Source organism: Macrobrachium rosenbergii, chromosome 33 (assembly GCF_040412425.1).
Source record: "Macrobrachium rosenbergii isolate ZJJX-2024 chromosome 33, ASM4041242v1, whole genome shotgun sequence".
Taxonomy (NCBI): Eukaryota; Metazoa; Arthropoda; class Malacostraca; order Decapoda; family Palaemonidae; genus Macrobrachium; species Macrobrachium rosenbergii.
The window spans coordinates 4,912,501-4,917,500 of NC_089773.1; positions in this window are offsets into that span (position 1 = coordinate 4,912,501).

The window sequence follows — 5,000 nt, forward strand, 5'->3', positions numbered from 1 at the left end:
GCTGCAGTGTTCTGGGGTCTGCTGCGGTGGGAGGTTGAAACCAATGTTCTTTGGGAGTTTCAAGAGTTTCAAGTCAATGGCCCCTTTGGTGGGCTTGTTCCGTGTGAATAGGTTTCATCTGCTGAATAATAATAATAATAATAATAATAATAATAATAATAATAATAATAATAATAATAATGATGATGATGATGATGATGATGATGATGATGATAATAATAATAATTATTATTATTATTATTATTATTATTATTATTATTATTATTATTATTATTATTATTATTATTATTATTTAAAGATAATAACAACAATGATAATTTTATAATAATAATGATAATAATAATAATAGTAATAATAATTTAATAATAATAATAATAATAATAATAATAATAATAATAATAATAATAATTTAATAATAATAATAATAATAAAAATAGTAATAATTTTTAAAAAATAATAATAATAATAACAATAATAATAATAATAATAATAATAATAATAATAATAATAATAATAATAATAATAATAATAATAATAATAAAAAAAAAACAAAGAAGCATAACTTCCACTCCCCCTCCCCCCTTCCTCCCCTACCACTCCCCTCCCCTACCCCTTCCTCTTCCTCTTCCTCTCCCCTTCCTATCCCCCCTCCCCTCACCCTATTATCATCCCCATCCCTTCCACCACCACCCAGCATAAACAAACTCCCAGGTATTTGTATCGTCAGCTCTAGAGAGAGAGAGAGAGAGAGAGAGAGAGAGAGAGAGAGAGAGAGAGAGAGGGCAGGCTGTCAGACCCGAAATGAGTAGTAGTAGTATATCTGGTGCCCGCGGGGCATCGCAGGCCGGTCGTCTGGCTCCGCTCTGTCCGGAAATTGTGGGGGGGGTGGGGGGGCGCTTTTCTCCGCTTCGTTTGTTTCTGTTGTTTTGGCTTTGTTGTTGTTCTTCTTGGTTGTTCTTCTTTTGTTGCGGTTGTTTTTTTTATTGTTGTTTTTCGTTGTTCAGTTTTGGCATTTTTCACGTCCTCTGTTTTATGCGTATTTATTCCATTTTTTTTATTATTATTTACAGTTCTTTCAGTTATTGTCTTATATAATATTATAGTTGATATATATATATATATATATATATATATATATATATATATATATATATATATATATATATACATACATACATAAATATATACATATATATATATATACATATACACACACATATTAGTGACTCGGACAACAACACTTTGGAGACGTATACAAAAACAAAGGGCAGAACATTCCTTGAATTAATTACAGATGAAAACAAGACCACATCATAAATATCTCACACCTCATAACGGCCTCCAAGAGATAAAACAGTTTTGTGTTGACCTCGAACAACGCACTGTATGAAAAGCCATGTTTATTTTGTGATGGCCATTGCACAGTAAAGCAACAAACTGGGTTCGTTCTCGATGGCTGGTCGAAACCAGTTATTTTTCAATGAAATCTTTCTCTCCCTTATCACGAGACACTTTCTGGGGTAATTGCCGTCAGTCCGCCTCATGCGGTGCACTGTAGGCATGACTTGAGGTTCTTTGCAGTGTGCCTTCCTTAGGCCTCTAGCTGCTATCTGTAAAAGAAAACTATTGTGCCGGTTTTGTCTGTTTGTCCGCACTTTTTCTGTCCGCCCTCAGATCTTAAAAACTACTGAGGCTAGAGGGCTGCAAACTGGTATGTTGATCATCCACCCTCCAGTCATCAAATAACCAAATTGCAGCCCTCTAGCCTCCTCAGTAGTTTTTATTTTATTTAAGGTTAAAAATTGCCATGACCGTGCGTCTGGCAACGATATAGGATAGGCCACCACCAGGCATGGTTAAAGTTTCATGGTCCGCGGCTCATACATCATTATACCGAGGCCGTCGAAAGATAGATATATTTTCGGTGGTCTTGATTGTATGCCGTAGCGGCTGTACAGAAAACTCGATTGTGCCGAAGAAACTTCGGCGCATTTTTTACTTGTTTAGGAATGACCTAAATTGCGTCTCCCACATATGAATTTACTGCTGCAGGTTTTTCTGTAACTGACCATTGCTATTGTGACACCAGTGGGAAAGATGTGTGATATTGATATTATTATTAATACTATCTTTTATTATTACTGTGATAATTATTATTATTGAGTCTTCCTTTTTTCAATTTTCGTGTTCAGCCCTCTGGACCTGACTTCTGTAACCACACAAGGTCCCTGGCTGGAAATTAATTGTATGCATGTTATATTCTTAATTGTTATTATTTTTTTATTTTTTACTATTATTCTCAATATGATTACTGTCATTACCATTAGTATGAAAACTATTTTTTCCACTTCATCAGCAACTGTGTGGATATTACCGATTATCATTTTTATCATGCCATCTCATGTATCTAGATTGTATGTATTGTATTTGTATATTCCATGTATATGACCCTGAGCTGAAATGAAGGATATTACAGGCAGTCCCAGGCTTACAGCTGGGGTTCCGTTCCCAGCGGTGTGCTGTAAACTGGAACATCATAATAATAATGGGAATAAATGGTGCTTATGGCGCCATATGGCACCGTAAGTGCCGTAAAACCAGGTTACAGTGCTGTAAAACCTGTTTAAGGCACCATAAAGCCAGGTTATAGTGCCATAAAACCAGGTTACGGCACTGTAAAACCAGGTTATGGCACCATAAAGCCAGGTTATAGTGCCATAAAACCAGGTTACAGCACTGTAAAACCAGGTTATGGCACCGTAAAACTGGGTTTCAGCGCTGTAAAACCGGGTTATGGCACTGTAAAACCAGGTTACGGTGCCGTAACACTGGGTACAGCACCATAAAACCAGGTTAATGTCGCAGTAAAACTGGGTTACAGCGCCTTAAAACCAGGTGAATGGCGCCGTGAGTCAAGCACCGTAAATTCGGAATGCTGTAACCTGAGACAGCTGTAACCCGAGACCGCCGTAACCTGGGGACTGCCTGTATCATTATTATTATTATTATTATTATTATTATTATTATTATTATTATTATTATTATTATTATTATTATTATTATTATTATTATTATTTTTAATCGATTTTCATTTCAGTTACTGAGTTATGGCAACGGAGACGTTCATGAGACACGGGGTTGTTCTGGTAACGCTGGCAGTATTACAGGTGAGTGGGTGATGGCCATGTTATTATATGTATTGCTTGAATACATTACCTCTTTTGAGTCATGCAATGCTGATGTATCCTCCTGTGGAGGGAATTGGGGAGGTGGTATATGATGATTAGAATTAGACAGGATAATGAAACAATAATAATAATAATTATTATTATTATTATTATTATTATTATTATTATTATTATTATTATGTATAACAATGGTTAATAGGAATCTGAGAGACCCATGCTTCAGAGTTTCTGTTGACATCACCGTCGTATTCCAAAGTCTCCTCCTCCTCTTCCTCGTCCAGATCAAAGCCTCGGGTGTTGTCCTCGACCTGCTGCGAGTGGAGAGCGACATCGAGCACCGTTACGCCGTCACTCAAGTCACAGCCGCCTACGTGAACCTCCACAACTCGTCCCAAGAGGTTTCCCTGAGGATGACCCTGCCGAAGGACGCTTACGTCTCGTCACTCGTCATGTAAGATCTGGAGAGGGCCGTTTTGTTCTTTGATTTTATTTTCGTACCCTAACCAGTCACTCTTGTCTGCGTAATCTAAGTCTCACATTTCTTCCATCATAGAAGCTTTCATTCAACTCTTAACAGCTTACCAGACCATTAATCCTCTGCACCTTCCACAATTCTACTCAGTCAATTTTATTACAAGCTTTTTCTAGACCCTCGTATGCACGTTCATTGATTCCCTTGTCTCTGGAATGTCTCACGTGACTGGTAAATAATTAACACTTGACCCACGCACCTTCGTCCCGTCAACCCTCAACTGTCCATATCCTGTCAGACCTCCTGTCACCTCTCTTACTTGTTCCTCATTGGAGGGGTGGGTATAGTTCTCAGCTAGCACACTGCTGGCCCAGCGTTCGTTTCCCCAGCCGGCCAATGAAGAATAACAAGAATTTATTTCTGGTGATAGAAATTCATTTCTCGTCGTAATGTGGTTCGGATTCCACAATAAGCTTTAGGTCCCGTTGCTAGGTAACCAATTGGTTCTTAGTCACGTAAAATAAATCTAATCCTTCGGGCCAGCCCTAGGAGAGCTGTTAATCAGCTCAGTGGTCTGGTTAAACTAAGGTATACTTAACCTGTCTTACATTCTCATTAAGTATCCCAATGTACACTTTCCCTGGAATACTGAATAAGACTTGTGTCCCTGTAATTCTAACCATTTATTTCCTTTACCCGTACACTGGTCGCTGGTATAGTGGCCGGTGTCTTGGCATGTCACTCAGATGCCATGAGTTCATGCCTCCCCCAAGGCGATGAAAAATCACTGGCTCTGTACCATGATAGTTGCTGCCGTGGTGTGGGGTCTGCTGCAGTGGGAGTTTGAAACCTACATATTCTTTGGAAGCTTAAAGAATTTCAAGTCAGTTGGTGTGCTTGTTCCATTTGAATAGGTCTCATCTACCGAATAAAAATACAAATCAAATACAAGAACTATTATTCCTCTAACCACTTCCTTTAAAATCTTTCCTTCATCCTGGCATACATGACTCACATTGGTCAGCCACTCAATCATATTTCCACCCCATACAAAAGTGCTCGCATGGAATCCCATACAGGCTCAGCAGTCACTTCCAAAAGCTTTCTCATTTACACAGACCCCTTCCGTTCTAGCTTCGGTCAACTCCGCCTCTTTGCTATCTTCAAATTACTCACTCCATCGACTCAAGAGCTCATTCACCTCAGACGGCCTCTCTCCAGTTGCATCGTTTATTCTGAGAGTCGTGTGTTTGCCAACCTCTCTCTCTCTCTCTCTCTCTCTCTCTCTCTCTCTCTCTCTCTCTCTCTCTCTCTCTCTCTCTCTCTCTATGAAAGGCAGG